The sequence below is a fragment of the Callorhinus ursinus genome, unplaced genomic scaffold (genome assembly GCF_003265705.2).
Source record: "Callorhinus ursinus isolate GAN/ISIS: 27379988/994484 unplaced genomic scaffold, GSC_fseal_2.0 scaffold47, whole genome shotgun sequence".
In the NCBI taxonomy this organism is placed as follows: Eukaryota; Metazoa; Chordata; class Mammalia; order Carnivora; family Otariidae; genus Callorhinus; species Callorhinus ursinus.
In genome coordinates this window covers 7,202,642-7,227,856 of record NW_027397109.1, presented here as the reverse complement: position 1 = coordinate 7,227,856, position 25,215 = coordinate 7,202,642, and the positions used below count along the sequence as shown (strand labels likewise).

The 25,215-nt window shown below is 36.4% G+C and overlaps 1 pseudogene; it reads right to left on the bottom strand.

Moving 5' to 3' along the window:
• Nucleotides 1-24,326: 24,326 nt before the first annotated feature.
• Nucleotides 24,327-25,215, bottom strand: LOC112839867 (large ribosomal subunit protein uL30-like; annotated as a pseudogene).

Below are 25,215 nucleotides of genomic sequence, written 5' to 3'. Positions count from 1 at the left end.
AGAAAAAAGGATGGACAATATGTAAAAGCAACTAAGAGACATGCAAACCTGAGTAAGAAGGTCTAACACGGGTAGACACCTGAAGCAGAGGAAAGGGATTTATGGGGCAGATGCCACATTAAAGGAGATATTCATGAGTATCTTTTAGAACTGATGAAAGGACAAATTCATGGTTTCAGATAGCCCAGTAAACCCCATATCGGATAAATAAAGAGAAACCCACACTAAGATATATCATAGTGAAATTGTAGAACACCATAGAAAAAGAGAAAAATCTTTAATAAGCTAAAGAAAAAAGAAAGAAAGTTTACATTCAAAGAAGCAGCAATGAAACTGAATCTGGTCTCTCAACAGCAGTAATGGAGGCCAGAAGACAGTGGGGTGATATCTGATGTGCTGGAAGAAAATAACAGCCAGGTAGAATCTTAGAGCCACTGAAAATATCTTTTAAGAATGATGGTGGAACAAAGACATTTTCAGACATGTGAAAATGTAGTTTGTCCCTCGCAGATTCTCGACAGAGATAATTCTGAATCATATACATTAGTTAGAAGGGAAGCTTTCCCAGATGATAGGTATGAGAAACAAGGAATAAAGCGTATAGAAAGTAGTAAATATGTGAATGAACCTAAGAAAATACTGATTAATAAAACAATGATAATAGTTTCTTAAAGGATTAAAAAATAGTTGAAATAGAAAGAAAAATAATTTGTAAGTTTTGAAGTAGGTAAAAAAAATTAAGTTGTTCTAAGTTTCTTTTATTATGCAGGAAGAATTTAAGTGATTTATTAACTTTAGACTTTATTATGTTAAGTAAGCATATTACAATTTCTAAGACAACTACTAAAATAAATGAACAGAATGCGTAACTCTTAAATTGCTTAAAGGGGACAACATTGATATGACTAAAATATTGCAAATCCAAAATAAGGTAAGAAAGGAGAAAAAAATGAAGCAGGTATGACAAATGGAAAGTAGAAAATACATTTGCAGGTTTAAACCCAACGATATATACAATGTGAAATGTGTCTTTAGGAGTGGTGCAATGTCCACGGCCTTAACAATGTAGTATTAATTATGTTTCATGTAAATGAACTAAATGCTCCACTTAAAAGACAAAGACTTTCAAACTTGATAATAATAAATTCTATCTTACGCTGTTTATAAGAAACATATCTTTCTGTATCCTTATAAGAAAAGTTGAAAGTTGAATGATTGAATAAAACATACCAAAACATGAAGCAGCTGCTGCGGCTAAGGATGAAGAGGTTGCTGCCTGTGTTCTCCTCAAGGATTTTGATGGATTCCTGTCTCACATTTAGGTCTTCCATCCACTTTGAGTCTATTTTTGTGTGTGGTGTAAGGAAATGGTCAGGTTTTATTCTTCTGCATGTGGCTGTCCAATTTTCCCAACCCCTTTTGTTGAAGAGACTGTCTTTTTTCCATTGGACATTCTTTCCTGCTTTGTCGAAGATTAGTTGACCACAGAGTTGAGGGTCCATTTCTGGGCTCTCTATTCTGTTCCACTGATCTATGTGTCTGTTTTTATGCCAGTACCATATTGTCTTGATGATGACAGCTTTGTAATAGAGCTGGATGTCCGGAATTGTGATGCCACCAGCGTTGCTTTCCTTTTTCAACATTCTTCTGGCTATTCGGGGTCTTTTCTGGTTCCATACAAATTTTAGGATTCTTTGTTCCATTTCTTTGAAAAAAGTGGATGGTATTTTGATGAGGATTGCATCAAATGTGTAGATTGCTCTAGGTAGCATAGACATTTTCCCAATATTTGTTCTTCCAATCCATGAGCATGGAACATTTTTCCATTTCTTTGTGTTTTCCTCAATTTCTTTCATGAGTATTCTACAGTTTTCTGAGTACAGATTCTTTGCCTCTTTGGTTAGATTTATTCCTGGGTATCTTATGGATTTGTGTGCAATTGTAAATGGGATCAACTCCTTAATTTCTCTTTCTTCTGTCTTGTGGTTGGTGTATAGGAATGCCACTGATTTCTGTGGATTGATTTTATATCCTGCCACTTTACTGAATTCCTGTATGAGTTCTAGCAGTTTTGGGGTGGAGTCTTTTGGGTTTTCCACAGAAAGTATCATATCATCTGCAAAGAGTGAGAGTTTGACTTCTTCTTTGCCAATTCGGATGCCTTTTATTTCTTTTTGTTGTCTGATTGCTGTGGCTAGGACTTCTAGTACTATGTTGAATAGCAGTGGTGATAGCGGGCATCCCTGCTGTGTTCCTGACCTTAGGGGAAAGCTCTCAGTTTTTCCCCATTGAGAATGATATTCACTGTGTGGTTTTTTATAGATGGCTTTTATGATATTGAGGTTTGTACCCTCTATCCCTACACTGTGAAGAGGTTTAATCAAGAAAAGATGCTATACTTTATCAAATGCTTTTTCTGCATCTATTGAGAGGATCATGTGATTCTTGTTCTTTCTTTTATTAATGTATTGTAATCACATTGATTGATTTGTGGATGTTGAACCAATCTTGTAGCCCAGGGATAAATACCACTTGGTTGTGGTGAATAATCCTTTTAATGTACTATTGGATCTATTGGCTAGTATTTTGGTGAGAATTTTTGCATCCATGTTTATCAGGAATATTGGTCTGTAGTTCTCCTTTTTGAGGGGGCCTTTGTCTGGTTTTGGGATCAAGGTAATGCTGGCCTCATAAAATGAGTTTGGAAGTTTTCCCTCCATTTCTATTTTTTGGAACAGTTTCAGGAGAATAGGTATTAAGTCTTCTTTAAATATTTGGTAGAATTCCCCTGGGAAGCCATCTAGCCCTGGGCTCCTGCTCGTTGGGAGATTTTTGATGACTGCTTCAATTTCCTTAGTGGTTATAGGTCTGTTCAGGTTTTCTATTTCTTCCTGGTTCAGTTTTGGTAGTTTATACAACTCTAGGAATGCATCCAGTTCTTCCAGATCATCTAATTTGCTGGCATATAGTTGCTCATAATATGTTCTTGTAATTGTTTGCATTTCTTTGGTGTTGGTTGTGATCTCTCCTCTTTCATTCATGATTTTATTTATTTGGGTCCTAGACACATCACCAAAGGCAAGGGAAGCAAGGGCAAAAATGAACTATTGGGACTTCATCAAGATAAAAAGCTTTTGCACAGCAAAGAAACAGTCAACAAAACCAAAAGACAACTGACAGTATATGAGAAGATATTTGCAAATGACATATCAGATAAAGGGCTACTATCCAAAATCTATAAAGAACTTATCAAACTCAACACCCAAAGAACAAATAATCCAATCAAGAAATGGGCAGAAGACATGAACAGACATTTATGCAAAGAAGACATCCAAATGGCTGACAGACACATGAAAAAGGGCTCAACATCGCTCAGCATCAGGGAAATCCAAATCAAAACCTCAATGAGATACCACCTCACACCAGTCAGAATGGCTAAAATTAACAAGTCAGGAAATGACAGATGTTGGCGAGGATGCGGAGAAAGGGGAACCTTCCTACACTGTTGGTGGGAATGCAAGCCGGTGCAGCCACTCTGGCAAATAGTATGGAGATTCCTCATAAAGTTGAAAATAGAGCTACCCAGGTGCCTGGGTGGCTCGGTTGTTTAAGTGACTGCCTTCGGCTTGGGTCATGATCCTGGAGTTCCGGGATCGAGTCCCACATCGGACTCCCTGCTCAGCAGGGAGTCTGCTTCTCCCTCTGACCCTCTTCCCTCTCGTGCTCTCTATCTCTCATTCTCTCTCTCTCAAATAAATAAATAAATAAATCTTTAAAAAAAAAAAAAGAAAGAAAGAAAACAGAGCTACCCTACAACCCAGCAATTGCACTACTGAGTATTTACCCCAAAGATACAAATGTAGTGATCCAAAGGGTCATGTGCACCCCAATGTTTATAGCAGCAATGTCCACAATAGCCAAACTATGGAAAGAACCAAGATGTCCATCAACAGATGAATGGCTAAAGAAGATGTGGTGTATGTATATATATATACATATATATATATAGATAGATAGATAGATAGATAGATGGATAGATATAGATATAATGGAATTTTATGCAGCCATCAAAAATGAAATCTTGCCATTTGCAATGACGTGGATGGAACTAGAGGGTATCGTGCTAAGCAAAATAAGTCAATCAGAGAAAGACAGGTATCATATGATCTCACTGATATGCGGAATTTGAGAAACAAGACAGGATCATAGGGGAAGGGAGGGAAAAATGAAACAAGATGAAACCAGAGAGGGAGACAAACCATAAGAGACTCTTAATCTTAGGAAACAAACTGAGGGTTGCTGGAGTGGAGGGGGGTGGGAGGGATGGGGTGGCTGGGTGATAGACACTGGTGAGGGTATGTGCTATGGTGAGCGCTGTGAATTGTGTAAGACTGCTGAATCACAGACCTGTACCCCTGAAACAATACATTATATGTTAATTTAAAAAAAAAGTAACATGGGCATATTAAAAAAAAAAAAAGACATACCAAAACAGGATGCCTGGGTGGCTCGGTCAGCTAAGTGTCTGACTTTGGCTCAGGTCATGATCTCGAGTCCTGGGATTGAGGCCTGCAGGGGGTTGGGGGGGGGTCCCTGCTCAGCGGGAAGTCTGCTTCTTCCTTTCCCTCTGCCCCTCCCCCTACTCAGACTCTCTTTCTCTCTCTCCCTCTCTCTGTCAAATAAATAAATAAAATCCTTAAAGAAACAAAGAAAAAAAAAGACATACCAAAACATTCCAAGCCAAAGAAAATGATAGCTATATTTAAAAATATATCTTTAAAGAAAATAAAATTAAAGGAATAAAGAAGGTCATTTTGTAGTGATGAAGGGAACTATATGACAGTTTTAAGTTTTAAACTTGCGTAGGAAAGTCCTCCAAGTTTATATCTATTATTGATTAAAATCCATTATTTATTTTCCTAACCCCTTTAATTCTCAAAAATGTTCCAGTTTGGGAGAGAAGCCTTATGTCCATCCTTCCTACTTATAATAATAAAGAAACTAAATCCATAATCCAAAATATTTCCAATATATACCCTCAAGATATATAAGGCAAACAATGACAGAACGGCAAGGAAAAATAGACAAATATACCAAGTATCGATGGAATGGTTTTTCATATTACATCTCTCAGTTATTCATCGAAAAGCAAGCAAAAAATCAGCAAAGATGTAAAAGGTATTAGTAAGATAATAAAATTGACATAGTGTGATCTCCACCTAACCACTGCAGAATACATATTTTTAGGCATACAGAAGTTACTAAATATAAACAGACCATAAAACAAGTCTCAATACATTTTAAAGGTTTAAAATTATACAGAGCATGTTCTTAGATCGTAACACAAACTAGAAATCTGCAAAAATTAGAATGAGGGGAAAAAAAACCATATATTAGAGACTAAAAAAATCATGCATCAAAACAAGATAATTAAAATATTAGAAAATATATTAAGCAGAATAGTAACAAAATAATTGCATAACAAAATTTATGACATGAGTACAGAAAGGGAAATTTATAACCAGAAAATATGCATGTTTAGGAAATATAAATCTTAACTAACCATTCACCTGAAAAAATTAGAGGTATACTAGAAAGAAGAAAATAATGAAGATTAAAGGAGACATTTTGAAATAGAAAACAACTATACATACAATAGAGAGACTCAACAAAGCCAAAAGTTGCTCATTTATTTCAAGAAAATTAAACTATCTCTTTCAAGAATGATGAAGAAACTGAGAAAGCACAATAATCAGCATCCAGAAGGCACAATAATCAACATCCAGAAACAAAAAGGAGACACACTTAGAGATATTACAGTTATTAAAAAGACAGTATAAAATTAACATGATCAACAAAGTTGGAAAAAAAACACGGAAAAGAAAAAAATTAACATGAAATCTTTATATCAATAAACTTAAAAATTTGGGCAAAATGTGCAAATTCCTAAAAAACATAACTTACTAAAGTTTACTCAGGAAGAAGTAGGAAATTTATAACCGGAAATAGGCAATCTTATCATTATGGCGCCCATATATCCCATTTTGCGCAGGAAAGTCCTCCAAGTTTACACCTATTATAGATTAAAATCCATTAATTATTTTCCTAACCCCTTTAATTCTCAAAAATTTTCCAGTTTGGGAGAGAAGCCTATGTCCATCCTTCCTACTTATAATAATTAAAGAAACTAAATCCATAACCCAAATGTTTCTCCTAAGAGGATTCCACACCCAGATTCACCAGCAAGTTCTAACCATGGAAGAAATAATTTTAATCTTAGACAAACTCTTTCAGAAAGTAGAAAAAGAGGAAACACTTCCCAACTCTCGAGACTAGTATAACCATGATACTAAAATATGGCAAAGACAATGCATGAAAAGAAAGTTAAGGACATCTCACTCATGAACACAGATGCAAAAATCCAAACTGAAATGTTGGCAAACTGAATCTAGTAGCATATAAAAGGACAATACATCATGTCCCAGGAATTCAAGATTGGTTTAACATTAGAAAATCAACAAATATAGTTCACTGTGTTACCACATTAAAAAAGAAAATCATAACATTTTCTCAGTAGATAAAGAAAAAGCATTTGATAAAATGTAACATACATTCATGATTTTTAAAAAAGATTTATTCATCTATTTGAGAGAGAGAGAGAAAGGGAGCACGTGCATGTATGCACAAATGAGCAGGAAGGAGGGGCAGACAGAATCTCCAGCAGACTCCCCACTGAGTGGGGAGCCCCATGTGGGGTTCTATCTCAGGACCCTGAGATCATGACCTGAGTTGGGTGCTTAACTGACTGAGCTACCCAGGCACCTCACATTTGTGATTTTTTAAAAACATCTTACCAAAGCAAGAATCAAAGAGAACTTCTATGATGAAGGTTATCTTCAAAAATCACACCAAGACTGATGTCAACATCATGGCACTGTGAATGGCTTTTTTTCCTCTCTCTTTTTATTTATAACTAATCAGACATCTACAACTGAAAAAAAAGGGCCTCTGCACAGCACACTAGGACACCTGAGAAGTCCATATGTGCACCCCAAAGTGGTGGATTGGACTGGGGAGGAGGCTGGGAAGCAAGGGGAGTGGTGGAGGAACCAGTGGTGGCAGAGGCAGCAGCAGAGAAGGTGATGGAAGGTCTGGCAACTGGCCATCATGACCTTTTTGGCAGAGGAGGTGGGGGTGAGTGGGAGGTTGGCCTGGCTATGCGCACTGTAGCTTTGAGGACCCATTGCTCTGTCTGAGGAGAGACCACAGTGACTAGAGGTGAAAGAGGGAAAAAAGAAGTAGGCAAAGAGAACTAAAGGTAAATGTCTCCTGCTGTCTGCTTGGGGATTCTAGCAAGATGGAACTCTGGGACCATCACCACCACCCCAACTTGAGGATTCCTTTACCTGGTATGGGCATACCCAAAGCCCCATGTGCTAAATATGCATTTTCCCCCAGTCTACCACCACCCTTTTTCTTTTCTCCGCCAGCTTTATTTCTTTTTATGTGTAGGCTCCCAGCTTTAGGGGCTGATAGTTTTCTAGCATCCAAACCTGAAGACATGGCATATTGTTATCTATTATTTACCAGTTGTCTAACTGATAAAGAATTCAAAATAGCTATTATGAAGAAATAAGAAGCTGCAAGAAAACTCAGAAAGACAATACAAAGATATCAGGAATAAAATTAACAAACAGAAGAAGTACTTTACCAAAGAGATTAAAATTCTAAAAAAGAGCCAAATAGAAATTCTGGAGCTGAAGAACTCAATAAATGAGACAAAGAATGCATTAGAATGCATTGGTATAATGAATATAGACAATAATAGTGTACTATAGTTATGTAATGTGATACATACTGCTATATCAGCAATCACACTGCAATATATAAATGTATTGAAGTAATACGCTGTAAACCTTAAACTTACACAATGTTACATGTCTATTCAATAAAAATAAAAACAAAATTATATGGCAAATATCATTTTTTAAAAAAATATTATTTTCTTAAAGATTTTATTTATTTATTTGAAAGACAGAGAGTGAGCGTGTGATAGAGAGAGAGAGAGAGAGAGAGAGAGCGCACGCACAAGTGGGGGAGGGGCAGAGGGAGAAGCAGACTCCCTGCTGAGCAGGGATCCCAATGTGAGGCTTGATCCCAGGACTCTAGGATCATGACCTGAGCCAAAGGTAGATGCTTAACCTACTGAGCTACCCAGGCACCCCAGCAAATATTCTTAATGGTGATATTTTGAGATCAGCACAAGAGAAGGATTCCTTCTATCATCACCTCTACCTGATATTGTAGTGTGTTCTGAGCCAATAAAGTAAGATAATAAATAGAAATAAATGGTGGAAAAATTGGAAAATAATATGCTTATATAATAGAAAATTCAAATTAAAACTAAAGATATTATTAGAATTAATAGGAGAGATGAACAAGTTTGCTGAATATAAAAAAGATCCATCGCATTTCTATATACCAGCAACAAAATATTGGGAAATGAAAAAAAAGATTCCATTTACAATAGCACCAAAATATAAGATGGATCTAGGAAGAAAATCTAATAAAAATGTTATGGATAAAATTATAAAACTTCATTGAGAGACATCAAAGGAGATATAAACAGAGAATTATAACAAATCTATGGATTGGAAGACTGAACATTGTAAACATATCAGTTTTCCTAATCTATTTGCTTAATCTATAGGTTAATATAATTTATAATATAATTGAATAAACCATATATTAATTACACAATTATTAATTATATTAAATAATACATTCAATGTATTTATAATACATTATTCATAATAAAAAATAACAGTTTAAGTTGTTGAACTTGGCAAACATTCTAAAGTTTATATGGAACTGGAAAGGGCCTAGAAAGCTGAAAAAAACAAAGTGGGAATATTTGCCCTGTAAGATGTCAAGACTTAATACAACACTGTAATAATTAAGAAGGTATGGCATTTACTCAGGAATAGACAGGTAGATCCATGGATGATAGAGAGTGCACAGAAATAAACCTACACACGTATGGACACTTGATGTATGACAGAGTTGGCATTGCAAATAAGTGATGAAAAGATGGATTTTTCATTAATGGGTGCTGAAACAATTGGGATTTCATATGGAAAAAAGAATGAAAATAGTCCTGTTTCTTACACACAAAAATCACTAATGGGCAAATTATATGTGAAAACCAAAACTATGACACTTTTAGAAGATAATAGAGAAGCATATCTTCAAGACCTGGGAGTAAGAATTTCTTAAATATTATATAAAAACCTTTTTAGCCATAAAGGAAAAGATTAGTAAATAGGACAAGATTAAAATTAAGAATTTCTCATCATCAAAAGACACCATCCACATCATCATAAGACCAGAGACTAGGAGAAGATATTTACCGTGGGTATAACTGGCTTATATGAAGAATATATGTATATTTTCAAATGCCGGCCAATCAATGAGAAAAAAAAGATAATTCAAAATAAAAATGCACATAGTATTTGAGCAGGCTATTCCTTCAAAAAGAGGAATTCCAAATGAAAATAGTCTCCACAGCCTCTCTCAAACTTATTTTAGATTTCATAATTTTGGCCAGTCTAATAGGATTATAAGGGGGTCTCTCTGTGGTTTTAAGGTGTAGTTCCATGAATATGTTCCATATATGACATATCAAAGGTGTTTAGCATCATTTGTATTCATGGAACTACACCTTAAAACCACAGAGAGACCCCCTTATAATCCTATTAGACTGGCCAAAATTATGAAATCTAAAATAAGTTTGAGAGAGGCTGTGGAGACTATTTTCATACACAATACCAGAAAAATTGGTAGAAAAACAGGAATTTACTGTAATGGAAGAGTCCAGGGATTCTGGGGAGGGCTGGCAGGGACACTTGTTCACTTCCTGCATTGGTGATTTGATGAGGGGCAGGGCAATTAATTCTGGCTCTTGTCAGTCTCAGTGCTAAATTGTTCAGCTACCATTTAGTGGAGGTAACAGCTGTCATATTGCTTTAATAGTTTCCTTCCACTGACGTGAAATGAGGAATTTCTTCTGTGAGGATGCTTAAGAGTTGGCAAAACTCCTAATGGCATCCTTCAATTTTAGCCTCTCGTGGCTCCTACATTTGGATGAATTAGGTAGAAAGGAGTTAGAAAAAAAGGATTATCAATCATAGGAGCCTCTCCCTCTCAAGGAAACACACCGTTTTCTTTTCTTCTGAAGACTGTGATGGCATTTTTTCCCCACAAGTGTGCTCAGTTTAAAACCTGCACATTTTACCTTCTTCGGGAAGCTGTCTTAAGCTGTTCTCTGATCCTTTATACTTTCTATCTGGTTTGACTATTGTAGGCATACATGTTTTATCTCCTTCAGTAGATCTTGCGGAAAACAAGATGTTTGTCAGATCCATTTTTTAGTTCTCCACAATGCCTTTTCCAGTTTCTGGCACATAGTAGGTGCTTAGTAAGTGATTTTTTTTTTTCATCTCATGTGAAAAAAAGGTCATGGTCTGCCAGTCTGGTGTTGGAAAAGTGGTTCCATGAAGACATGAGAGCCCTAGGCACTTTTAAATTTCTGCTCTGCATTCTTTAGCATGTTGCTTCCATCTTCAAGGTCACAAAATGGCTACTAGAACTCCTACCAGCATGTCTGCCTTTTGGGAGAATAGAAAGGGACAAACAGGCTCTTCTCTCCCTTTAAAGAGTTTTAGATAGCACCAACCAAAGTTTTCTACTTAAATTTCATTGAGTACCCCCTTAACTGTAAGGGAGCCTGGGAAGTAAAGTTTTCTAGTTTGGCACACTACACTCTGAACAAAATCTGAGTTAGGTTACTAAGGAAGCATGGGAGAGAAGATATTTGGTTAAGCACCTGCAATCTTTGCCATTAAAGGCTCTAATTATTTGTCAGCAAGTATTAACATTTTTTTTTACAAGTGTTAATTGTTTCTTTAAGATTTTTACGTTTCTCTTCAAAATCTATAGGTTAAATTTTTTTAAAGATTTAATTTATTATTTATTTGAGAGAGAGACAGACAGAGATAGTGAGAGAGAGCACGAGCAGGGAGGAGAGGGAGAAGCAGGCTCCCTGCTGAGCAGGGAGCCAGATGCGGGACTCAATCCCAGGGCCCTGGGATCATGACCTGAGCAGAAGGCAGCCGCTTAACCAACTGAGCCACCCAGGTGCCCCAAAATCTATAGGTAAATTATTGAATTTTATTCAGACTCCAGCTTTCATAGCCAGGGTTTTAATGCAATACAATCTACTCAGTCAAATGAGCTTTGTTTGTTTCCTCTATCCCTAAGTAGGTTTGACACCATCTGGTGTTTTCAGCTTTTGACCCAGAGCCATGGCTGCCATCATCAGACTAATCAAGAGGTGGGAGGGGATGGGTCAGGAATGAGTTAGTGACACAAATCATTTAGTAATTAAATACTCATTGGTTATAATATTTGCTCCTTGCACAATAAATATCCACTGAGGAATTTTAATAAAATTCTGTTGTTAATCATCAGCAACTGGAAGCTCAGAGTGTGAGTCTAATTGATAGACCAATGCTATGGCTGATATAAAATATTAAGTTTCAAAAAGACAACCAAAGGGGCAGTTAAAGAATATTTAATGTGTGCTCATTTTATTTTAATTTTTAATTTTCTTAAAAGATTTAATTTATTTATTTGACAGAGAGAGCGAGAGAAGGAACACAAGCAGGGGGAGAGGGAGAGGGAGAAGCAGGCTTCCCCGTGGAGGTAGCCCGATGCGGGGCTCGATCCCAGGACTCTGTGATCATGACCTGAGCCAGAGGCAGACACTTAATGACTGAGCCACTCAGGCGCCCCTATTGTGTGCTCATTTTAGCCTACTTTTCTCATATATGTTAAATTCCTCCAAAATAATAATACATAATAAATAACTATTTAAAAAATTCTCCTAAATAATTTGGATGACCAAGGTACAAGTAATGAAAGATAATAATTGATCTATTTATCCATTCCATTCAAACAATAATTGTTGAATGTACATTATTTTCTAGGCACTGTGCTAGCTGCTAGAGATCTAAATGAGAGTTTTTTAAATGTAGATATTTCAGGGCGCCTGGGTGGCTCAGTTGGTTAAGCTGCCTTCGGCTCAGGTCATGATCCTGGAGTCCCGGGATGGAGTCCCACATCGGGCTCCCTGCTCAGCAGGGAGTCTGCTTCTCCCACTGACCCTCTTCTCTCTCATTCTCTCTCTCTCAAATAAATAAATAAAAAAATCTTTAAAAAAAATAAATGTAGATATTTCAGAGGTAAAGATAGGTTGAAAGGCTAAAATGGACAGCAGGAAACTGAGATGAGTAATCTGAAATCAGCTTCCATAGGCTAATAATTCCAGAAAATTAGCAACAGAAAGTAGGCTTGGACATTTTGTTATTCTCTTCTAGCCATATGAAATTATAAATTCTTAGAAGATTCAGACAGAGATTTTTAATATGAGATTTTGACATGTACAAATTAGACAATCTTAATGAACAAAGAAAAGAAATAGAGCAATTCACTTATATGGCATAATATAGAAATCAGGTGTCCTAGAAGTCAACTAGTCTGTCTGAAAGATAAGAAGTTCTAACAGGTTACATCTGAGTATGTGGCTCAATGTTCTATTAGAATATTCTTAGCAGGAATTTACATGAGAGTCACAGAAAATTAAATTTAAAACCACGACCTGGAAAGGATTCATTAATTTAAAGGCAGCCCTCTTTTTTTTTTTTAAATCACTGGATTTTCAGAAATTAAAATTGGTTAATCCTTTTTTATCTTGACAGAGAGAGAGAGAGAGAGCAAGCAGGGGGAGGGCAGGCAGAGGGAGAGGGAGAAGCAGACTCCCTGCTGAGCAGGGAGCCCGATGTGGGGCTCGATCCCAGGACCCTAAGATCATGACCTAAGCCTAAGGCAGCCACTTAGGCTGAGCTACCAGGCGCCCCTGAAATTGATTAATTCTAATTGACTAATTGATATAATTGGCCAAGTCTTAGCTGAAAGTCATGAATTCGGAGACTGCTGATGCTATGGTAGACAAAACTTGTTTATAAAAAGACATCCAGCCCAGAGGTATGGGGGTCTTCTGCCCCATAGGTCTCTCATGTGTTTCACTTGGAGCTCAGGCCACTGTCCTGAGCTATTGACCTTGGAACATCAGTTGGTCTGATATGCTTGTTTTGTTCCCCTTAGTTGGATGAATTATTTATAATCTCTAAAACTCAGTGTACTCTTACATAAGTTGTGTTTAAATATAACCATTATGATGTCCTCTAGACACTCTGTTAATTTTTTAAATGATTTTGAAAGGCTTAAAAGGATTTCAGTACAAAATTTATAACGATGATAATTTAGTAGATTGTCAAGGGTGGTTTAAATGCTTAGGGAGCTTTTGTTTTTTACATTTGTCATCTTCCCTTGTTGTATTTGAAATGTTTAAGAGAGTCAATTTTATTAAAATTGTACTTTGAAATAGCCAAGAGAATGTGATTAAATATGTAAATATTTAAATATTTGAGTTAACTCAAAAAAGACAAGTGAAAATGATTATTCTTATTTTGATTAAAATCATAAAATTTGTAAATAAAGTAAGAGTGCAAGTTAAGCTTAAATGTTTATGGGAAATAAGACTTTTACCTTTGAAACTGTAATAATATAATATTGATTTAAATAAATAATTATAAGGATTTCTTTTTGTGCACAAAATCCCAACTAGGACAGTAAAAGCCCAACTCAGATTTAACCAATGGCAAAAGTGGAAGTGTGGTCTGTGAGTCAATCACTAGGATTCTTTAAGAAAGACCTGCATCCCTAGCCAAGGTCAGTGGGTCTCCACACACACCCTGCCTCCCCATTTACACACAGCTCACAAACTGATATAAGGATAATGCCAGAGGACTGCTCTTTGTAGAAAAACAATCTGCGTGGAGAGGGGATCCAGAGGCCAAGCAAGGCTTAAGATAACTCCAAAAGTGTTTACATCAAACATTAAGGTGGACAAGAAACAATGAGACCACTGAAGTACTTCATCTCCAGAATAAAAACCTCCTAACTCTGACTTAATGGAGTTTCCAGGCTGTCCACCTTCACCATACCTACCACCCTCAACCTGCTGGGTAATTCCCTTGCCCACTGGCACAGAGGCCACATTTAGCCCTCCTGGTGATGGGGAGGCCTTTGGGAAGCTGCAGCTTCCTCTACTAATCATCCTGATCATTTATGCATAATGATGAACTGACCCAAGAATTACTAGACACTGGACAAAACCCGGCAGCATTAAAAAGATCAAGGTGGGGATGCCTGGGTGTCTCAGTTGGTTAAGTGTCTCCCTTTGGCTCAGGTCATGATCCCAGGGTCCTGGGATCAAGTCCTGCAACAGGCTCTTTGCTCAGCGGGGAGCCTATTCTCCCTCTGCCTGCCACTCCCCCTGTTTGTGTGTTCTCTCTCTCTCTCTCTGACAAATAAATAAAATCTTAAAAAATAAAAACATAAAATTTTTAAAAAGAATTAAAAAAACACCAGGGTGATAAAAATTATGTTAAGTGAAGTAAGCCAAACACAAACAAATATTGTACAATTTCAGTTATATGAGGCTCCTAGAGTAGTCAGTACCCAGCCTGATGCATTGCAGGATTGAAAGAAGTTCATACGAGTTTCAGAATTCCTACACAAAAGGGAGAAAGAAGTGTGGAGCAGGTGTATCCATAGAAGTTCTGAGAAAGCCTGAGCATCCCTAACAGGGCTGATGGAAGGTGTTTCCCAACATTAGTCAGTAAAGTCTGAAGGAGGTGACTACTACTTCAAATGTTAAAACAGCAATACAAGACTTCAAGGAACATGAAAAATCAAGGAAACATCACACCACCGAAGGATCACAATAATCTTCCTGTTCCTACTCCAAAGACATGGAGATCTTCAATTTACCTGATAAAAATCTCAAAATAGCTGTTCTAAGGAAGCTGAATGAGCTACAAGAAAACATAGGCAATTCAAAGAAATCAGAAAACAATACACAAAATGAGAAGTTTAACAAATATTTAGAAATCATGAAAAAGAACCAAATGGAAATTGTGAAGCTGAAGAAAACAATGTGATGAAACATGTAATGGAGAACATCAAAAACAAAGTGGATCAAACAGAAGAAAGAATCTGTGGATTAGAAGATAGGACTTTCAAAATTATCTAGTCAGAGGAGAACAAAGAACAAAGAATGAAGAAAGGAAAAGAAAGCATATGTGATCTGCATGATACCTCAGAAGAAATAATCTGTGAATTACTGGAGTCTCAGAAGGAGAAAAGAGGGAGAAGGGGTCAGAAAACTTTTTTAAATAAATAATGGTGGAGAATTTCTCAAATCTGGTAAGAGATTGGATATCCAAGTTCATGAAACTTATTGGTCCCCAAACAAACTCAATGTAAAGAGATCTTTTCCAAGATAAATTATATAAACCTGTCAAAAATCAAAGACAAAAAGAATCTTAAAAGCAGCAAGAAAAAAGAAGCTTGTAACTTACAAGGGAACTCCCATAAGGCTATCAGCAGATTTCTCAGCAGAGACCTTACAGGCTAGGAAAAAGTGAGCGATATCTTCAAAGTGATGAAAGAAAAAAAAAAACTGCTGAGAATATTCAGCAAAGTTGTTCTTCATAAATGAGGAGAGATATTTCCCAGACAAACCAAAGTTGAGGGAGTTCATCATGAGCAGATCTGCCTTTTAAGAAATGCTGAAAGGAGTTCTTCAAGTTGAAATGAAAGGATGCTAATTAGTAACATGAAAACATATGGAAAGTATACATTATACTGGTAAAGGTAAGTATATAGCCAAATTATAAACACTAATATTGTGATATGGTGGTGTGTTAAACACTGCACTCTGGTATAAAAGTCAAAGACAAATGTATTAAAAAGAACTATAGGTACAATAATTTGTTAAGGAATACACAATATTAAAAAAAAGCTAAACTATGACATCAAAAACATAAAAGATGGGGGACTAAAAAGGTAGAGTGATCAGGGTTAAGTGTTACCAGTGTAAAATAGGCTGTTATATCTATAAGATGTTTTATGTACCATTTGCTGATAACCACAAAGCAAAAACCTACATTAGAGTCACAAAAAGTAAAGACAAGGGCATCAAAGCATACCACTATGGAAAACCTTCAATTCACAAAGGAAGATGGCATGAGAGGATGAAAGGAACAAGGGAACTATAAGACAGCCAGCAAATAATTAAAAAGATGGCATTAGTAAGTCTTTACCTATCAATAATTATTATAAATGTAAATGGCTTAAATTCTCCCATCAAAATGTATACAGGGGGCTGGATGGATTTAAAAAAAGGGCCCAACTATATGCTGTCTATGAGAGATTCACTTCAGCTTTAAGGACACACATAGGCTTAAGTTGAAAGATGGAATCATGATATTCCATGCAAATGGAAACTGAAAGAGAGCAGGGGCAGCTATACATTTATCAGACAAAATAGACTTTAACTCAGAAGCTGTAACAAGAGACAAAGAAGTTCACTGTATAATGATAAATGCATCAAAGAGAATATTAAAATTGTAAATATATATGCACCCAACATTAGAGTACAAGTATCCCCCTCTTTCTGAAAACTGCATTATGCCACTTCGCGTTTACAAAAGACCTACATTAGTTCCTGTTTTGCTAACTGAAAGACAGCCAAAGAGGATTTTCACTCTTACAAAAAAAGGCAAAAAGCAAAAATAGTGTTCAGTGTTTGTTTTGGAGTGAGCCACAATGAGGAAAAGACCACCCTGAGCAGCGAGAGTGAGGCCACCAACCTACCTCCCTGGGAACTGCACTTAGCATCAAGCCTCCATAGCTTTGAACTGTGTCTGTGAGCATTTATACTTTATCCAGGTTTGTTTTGTGCATTCATTAGCAAGATGTGTCCTAAGGTAGCAGAAAAACCTAAGAGAACTCATTTTTGGAGTCTGAGTATGCCCTAAATTTTTCCATATAAGTTAATGGCAATTGCCTTTTTGCTTTATACCATTTCAGCTTAGGAAAGTTTTCATAGAAATGCTCTACTTTCAAATAGTGGGAGAAACTTGTACCTAAATAAATTAAGCAAATATTAAGATCTGAAGAGAGAAATAGACTAAAACACAATAATAGAAGGGGACTTCAATACCCCACTTTCAACAATAGATAGGTTATTCAGACAGAAGAATAATAAGGAAATGTTGGACTTGAACCACACTTTAGATCAAATGGACCTATCACACATTTACAGAATACTTCATCCAATAGCAGCAGAATACACATTCTTCTCAAGCATATGTGAAACATTCTTCAGAATAGATAATATGAGGGGTCACAAAAATGTCTTAACAAGTAGAAAGAGATTGAAATCATGCCAGGTATCTTTTCTTATCAAAATGGCATGCAACTGAAATTAATAGCAGGAAGAAAACTGGAAAATTCACAAACAGATGGAAATGAAGCAAACGCTCCTAAACAATCAATGGGTCAAAGAAGAAGTGAAACAATATCTTGAGAAAAACAAAAATGGAAACACAACATACCAACACTTATGGGATGTAGTGAAAGCAGTTTTAAGAGGGAAGTTCATAGGAATAAACACATTTTTTAAAAAAAGAATAATCTTTAAATAAACAACATAACTTTACACCTCAAGGAACTAGAAAAAGAAGAACGAATTAAACCCAAAGTTAGCAGAAGGAAGGAAAAAACAGAGATCACAGAGGGAAAAAATGAAATAGAGACTAAAAAGACAATAGAAAAGATCAATGAAACTAAGAGCTGATTCTGTGAAAAAAGAAACTGGCAAATCTTTAGCTAGACTCAGAAAAAAGAGGGAAAACTCAAATAAAATCACAGATGAAACTAGAAACATTACAAGTGATATCACAGTAATACAAAGAATCATAAGAGACTACTCTGAAAAATTATAAACTAACAAATTGGATAACCTAGAACAAATGGATAAATCCCCAGAAACATACAATTTACCAAGACTAAATCATGCAGAAATGAAAAATCTTAACAGACCAATAACAAGTAAGGAAATTGAATCAGAAATTAAAACAAAACAAAACAAAACAAACACCACCTCTCAACAAAGGAAAACTCAAGACCAGATGGTTTCACTGTGAATTTTACCAAACATTTAAAGAAGAATTAACACAAACCTTCTCAAACACTTCAAAAAAACTGAAGAGTAGGGAAAACTCCAAATTCATTTTACAAGGTCAGTATTATCCTGATACTGAATCCAGGTAAAGACATAAGAAAACATAACTAGAGGCCAATATCCTTGATGAATATAGGTGTAAAAATTTTTAAGATTTTATTTATTTATTTGAGACACAGAGATACAGAGAGAGAGAGAGAGAGAGCATGAGCAGGGAGAGAGGCAGAGGGAGAGGGAGAAGCAGGCTCCCCGTTGAGCCAGGAGCCCAATGTGGGGCTCAATCCCAGGACCCTGGGATCATGATCAAGTTGGATTTATCCCTGGGATGCAAAGATGCTTCAACATATGTAAATCAATAAATATGATACATCACATTAATAGAATAAAAGATCAAAATCATATGATCATCTCAATAGATGCAGAAAATACATTTGAAAAAATTCAACATTCATTCATGATTAAAAACACAACAAACTGGATATGGGGGAGCATATTTCAACATAATAAATGCCATATGACAAGGACACAGCATTATACTTGATGTTGAAAGGTTGGAAGATTTTTCTCCAAGAGCAGGAACAAGACAAGGGTGCCCACTCTCACCACCCCTATTTAACATAGTACTGGAAGTCTTAGACAGAGTAGTCAGGCAAGAAAAAGAAATAAAAGTCATCCAAATTTGAAAGGAAGAAGTAAATTGTCTCCATTTGCAGATGACATGATTTTAAGATATAGACTATCCTATAGACTCCACCAAAAACCCCACAAAACAGTTAGAACTAATCAACAAATTCAGTAAAGTTGCAGAATACAAAATCAACATACAGAAATCAGTAGCATCTCCGTACACTTACAGTGAAATATCTGAAAAAGAAATAAACAGTTCTACTTACAATAACATCAAAAACAATAAAATACTTAGGAATAAACTAAGTAGGTAAAATCTGTATGTTGAAAACTACAAGACTTTGATGAAAGAAATTGGAGAGGATTTAAACAGAAAGATATCCCATGTTCATGGATTGGAAGAACTAGTAATACTGTTAAAATGTTCTTACTACCCAAAGCCCCCTATAGATTCAATGTAATTCCTATAAATATTCCAATGGCATTTTTTACAGATATAAGAAAAGACAATCCTCAAATTCTTTTGGAATGACAAAAACTCTGAATAGCCAAAGTAATCCTGAGAAAGATGAACAAAGCTGGAGGCATCACACTCCTTGATTTCAAACTGTATTCCAAAACTATACTACTCAATACAGTAGATAATTGGCATAAAAACAGACATATAGGCCAGTGGAGCAGAATTGAGAGCCCCCCCCCTCAGATAAACCCTCATGAATACAGTCAACCAATATTTGACAAGTACACTAAGTATACTCAATGGGGGAAAAGGACAGTCTCTTCAATAATGGTGCTGGGGAAATTGGATATGTACATGCAAAAGAAGGAAACTTGACTACTATCTTATATCACTCACAAAAATTAACTGAAAAGGGATTACAGACTTAAATGTAAGACCTGAAACCATAAAACTCCTAGAGGAAAATATAGGCCAATGTTCTTTGACATTGGTCTTTGCAATGATTTTTGGGCTATGACACTTAAAGCACAAGCAACAAAAGCAAAAATAAACAAGTGGGACTACACCAAAATAAAAAGCATCTACACAGCAAATGAAACAATTAACAAAATGAAAAGGCAACCTATGGAATGGCAGAAAATACTTGCAAACTACATATCTGATAAAGGGTAATGTCCAAAATATATAAGGAACTCTTACAACTCAATAGCACAAAAACAAATAATACATTCCAATTTTAGTATGTGTGCTGCTGAAGCGAGCACAGAAAACAAGTAATTCAATTAAAAAAATAGGCAGAGGACCTGAATAGACATTCTTCCAAAGAAGATATTCAAATGGTCCACAGGTACATGAAAAGGTGCTTAACATCACTAATTATTAGGGAGATACAAATCAAAACCACAATGAGATATCACTTACAGCAGTTAGAATGACTACTATCAAAAAGACAAGAGATAGTAAATGCTGGTGAGGCTGTGAAGAAAAGGGAACCCTTATGAACTGTTGGTAAGGTCACAAATTGATTTAGCCACTATGGGAAATAGTATGGAGGTTCCTCCTTGTCCTTTGCCGGTTTTGGTACTATCTTTTTCATCATAAGTTCTTTTTTTCTTTCAAGATTTTATTTAAATTCAAATTAGCTCACATAGAGTGTAGTATTTGTTTCAAGGGTAGAATTTAGTGATTCATCAGTTGCATATAACACCCAGTGCTCCTTACATCAAGTACCTTCCTTAATCCCCATCACCCGATTACCCCACCCCCACCCACCTCGCCTCCAGCAACCCTCAATTTGTTCCTTATATTTAAGAGTCTCTTACCGTTTGCCTCCCCTCTCTGTCTTTATCTTCTTTTATTTTTCCTTCCCTTCCTCTATGTTCATTCCTTTCTTAAATTCTTAAATTCCACAGAGTGAAATCATATGGTATTTGTTTTCTATCATAAGTTTTTAATTTTGGACAAGTCAAAGATGTCTTTTTCTTTATGAATTTTAACATTAATGTTATGTAAAGAAATAACTTTCTTCAACATAGTAGAGAGATTCACTACATTTTCTCCTACTATTTCCTTAAGGGGTGGGAGAATGGGTGAAGGTGAGCAAAAGGAACAAACTTCCAGCTAAAAGATAAAAATTCTGAGTATGTAAATCTACAGCATGGTGACGATGTTTAATAACATTGTATTGTATATTTGAAAGTTGCTAAGAGAGTAGATCTTGAAAGTTCTCACCATAAGAAAAATCTGTAGCTATATGAGGCTAAATAAGTTTAAGTAAACTTATTATAGTAATGATTTCATAATATACACATATATCAAATCATTATGTTGTATGCCTTAAACTTATACAATGTTATATGTCAGTTACATCTCAATAAAAACAGAAAAAACTCATTTTCATTCATTTAATCCGTATTTTCCTTTATATTCTTTAACATGTTCATGGTAGTTAAAATCCCTTTGCACTAACTCAAGTAGCTAGAACACTTGTGACTTTTCCTTATTATCTTTTTTCTCTTGATTTATCAGTCCTGTTTTCTGCATTCTCTTTATGTCTCATATTTTTTAATACATGCTGGATATTGTATATAAATGAACCATAGTGACTGAGGAAGTTGATATTTATTTTTCTCAGGAGGTGGTTCATCATTTCCTCCATGAGGCAGAGCTGAAAGCCTGATTACTTCAATCCAATCAGGGATTGAGCAGCTTTGGGCTATGTAGGTTTGGCTCTCCTAGGCTTTTGACCTCCAACACCATGGTTCTTTTATATATACAATAACCAGCACACACAATAATAGTTGCTCTCCCATACTGTATAATATTGATATTAATAATGTCCAACAGCAAAGTTATCTGATAATGGATTTCCCATATTTGTTTTGTATTCTTTCTGAACATAATATTTGCCTTTAACTTTGAGGCTACTTTTTTTTTAAATTTTATTTATTTATTTGAGAGAGAGAGTGTGAGCAGGGGGAAGAGCAGAGGGAGAGGGACAAACAGACTCCGTGCTGAGAGCCTGATACAGGGCTCAATCCTATGACCCTGAGATCATGACCTGAGCCACAATCAAGAGTTGGACGCTCAGTTGGTGACTGAGACACCCAGGTGCCCCAAGGCTATTTTTACGTCTCTTGGAAATACAGTGACCTATACCTGGTTTTAAAGACTGCAGTGATGATCATTAGTATGACTTTTTTTTAGAGACACAATTCATCAAGTTTGTGCTGAACAGCTTTATTGGTTTTGTAAAAATTCCATTGTTTTACCAGAAAGTAGCTCACTATGCTTGCCTTGAAAATTAGATAAAAACATTGATGGATCATGTCATTATTTGTCAAATTTTTATAAATGCCGATTGTTGGAGGAATAGACTGCCAGTCCAAAAAAATACCAATTTTCAGAAATTCATCTTTGTACTTCCTATTGATTGATTGATTGATTGATGGCACTTATTTGAATTCTCTACATCAGCATACACTGATGCACATTTTTAATTTATACTGGAGTCCTATTCACAATTTAACCTTACATTTTTTTAAGTTTTTATTTAAATTCTTGTTAGTTAACATACAGTATAATATTGGTTTCAGGTATATAATTTAGTAATTCAACACTTCCATACAACACCTGGTGCTCATCACAACAAGTGCCCTCTTTAATCCCCATCACCCATTTAACCCAACCCCTACCCACCCCCCGTCTGATAACCATCAGTTTATTCTCTACAGTTAAGTAAGAGTCTGTTTCTTGGTTTGACTCTCTCTTCCCCATGCTCATTTGTTCTGTTTCTTAAATTCCACATATAAACAAGATCATACGGTATTTGTATTTCTCTGACTGACTTATTTCACTTAGCATAATACTCATTAGCTCCACTCACGTTGCAAATAGAAAAATTTCATTCTTTTTTATGGCTGAGTAATATTCCATTGTATATCTCTACCATATCTTCTTCATCCATTCTTACATCTTTCAAGGTATATATTTTTTTCTTTTTGAACACTGCTTTTAAGCTTTCATGAACAGCGCTGAGCCATTGATCTACTCTGAGAATTAGGGTTGTATTACAACACAATGCTGGTAAGAAAAACGTGTAAAAATGGTCAATGTAGAAAATAGCATAGTTGTGATGAATTGTTAATGAGACAAATTACCAATGAAGAAATACTAATAGAATTAACAAGGGATGCTTGTTGTCGGATACCAAACAGTCATCAAAGTGATCCCATGGTACCCACAACCTTGTAGGAAAGGGAAATTACCAAAAACCTTGCAACATGATCATTGGGGACCCACTGTCTTTAGGAATAAGTTTAGAGCCTTGCTAATAGAGAGAACACATTTTCTTCCAATATGGTTTTAGATTAAAGCTTGCAAATTCATGCCCTGAGGGCTGTATTGCATCACAAACATCTTTGTTTGGTCTGTACAGTATTTTTAAAAATTTTGAAATTTCATATAAAAATCTGGTACCTTTTGAACAAACAAAAATCACTCCCTCATGTCAACCCCTGGAGCTGGGTAGAAGTTGTTCTTAGTTAAAACCTGCATGCTCCAAATTGCCAGTTAGCATCACTTCTTATTTTGAAACAATTACGGGGTGCCTGGGTGGCTCAGTCAGTTAGGCATCTGCCTTTGGCCCAGTCATGATCCTGAGGTCCTGAAACCGAGTCCCACATTGGGTTCCCTGCTCAGCCAGGAGTCTGCTTCTCCCTCTCCCTCTGCCCCTTCCCCCTGTTTGTGCTCTCTCTCTCAAATAAATAAATAAAATCTTTAAAAAAAAAAAAGAAAGAAAGAAAGAAAGAAAAAAAACACTTGGCTTGCTTTATGCCCTAACATTACTTACTTGGCTTCTGGAAGCACTTGTGGTTTTAACTTGCGTTTTCCTCATTATTAGCAGAATTGAGCCTTTCCTGTTTTCTCTTTTGTGAATGGCCCATTTGTCTCTTATAATTTTTCTATTCTGTTAGTTTTTTCTTATTGATATACATATAGTCTGAATTAGTCCCTTGAGGTTTATATGTGTTGTGAAGGCTTTCTCCTAGTTTATACTGATTTTCCTTTTTTTTTTTTAAGTTTGTGTTTTCCCCCCACTGTTTTTGGGCTCCTCTTTGTAATTATATTTCCTGTTCCTCCAAAATAAGGCCCCAGGAACCCCCAGGTTCAAATATGTCCCTGAGCTTGGTCCACTGCTGTCTTGTATTCATGCTTGGGTATTTGTTCACCAACATTAAACCCCAGGATAGAAGATGTGACACAGCAGGACTCCCTCTTCCATGGCACAAGTCCTTTGCTGACTTGAGAGGTGGCAGTGGCAGCCAACATTGAAAAAGGACTGGAACTTTTCCTTGGAACTGGGCTGTGATGAGAAGTGCTTCAGGAATCTCATCATCTTTTCCTTGACCCCTCCCGCTAGTTTCTGAGGATAGAGTAGAAAATAATCTTCTTGGAAGGGACTGATAACAATTCCAAAAGACAAAACACATACTTCCAATGCACTGTGTTTCAGATAGCCTAGATTTAATTCAGCTGCCAAATGAGCTGATTGATGTATTCGCCTCAATAACCAGGTAAGCCCACCTCCTTGAGGAAGCCCACCCTATTATTGGCAGCAGGAGGGGCCCATGAGAAATGGAAAGGACATAAGAACTCAGAGATCATCTGGAAATTCTTCCCTGGAAAGGCAATTTCATGAATGAGGTCTTCTGAGCATATAACACCATCCTTCCCCAGGTGCTTCTCAATCACTGTATTGTCAGTCAAAGGGATGGCTTTATTCTTCTTCCTCTTTTTTGTAAGTACCTCCATGCTCATCGTGGAGCCCAACAGGGGGCTTGAACTCAGGGCCCTGAGATCAAGACCAGAGCTGAGATCAAGAGTCAGAAGCTTAACCCACTGATCCACCCACGTGCCCCAGGATGGTTTTATTCTTGACTTTGGCTTGTCTACGTTTCCAGATGTGCTCCTGGACAGACTTCAAATTTGGAAATCCCCAGGTCACATAAGGTTCATTTTTATATACGCAGCATTTTTATGGTCTGGGGGGATCACTCTGACAAAGACACCACTGAAAATCTTCAGGCGAAGCCTTGCAGGGGTCCTCTGTACCCATTAATCCTTTGGATGTGAACAACAAAGGCCAAGGAATGTTTATCTGGCACTTCTAAGCCATGATGTTTCACTTCTAAGATGTCTGAGGCACACCCTGTCACGTTGCTGTCGCCAGGAATCGTAGGAATCATTCCAGTCGCTTAAACTTGAGCTCTTTTATGTTCTTCTGCTCCTTCTTGTCTGAAAGCACCTGCTTTGCTTGAGTGGCTTTAAGGGCCCGATAAGCCTTCCTCTTTTTCAGGAGATTTTCTGGAGCCAAAGGGATCTTTTTTCTTTGCTCTTGCTCCGCCATGTTTCC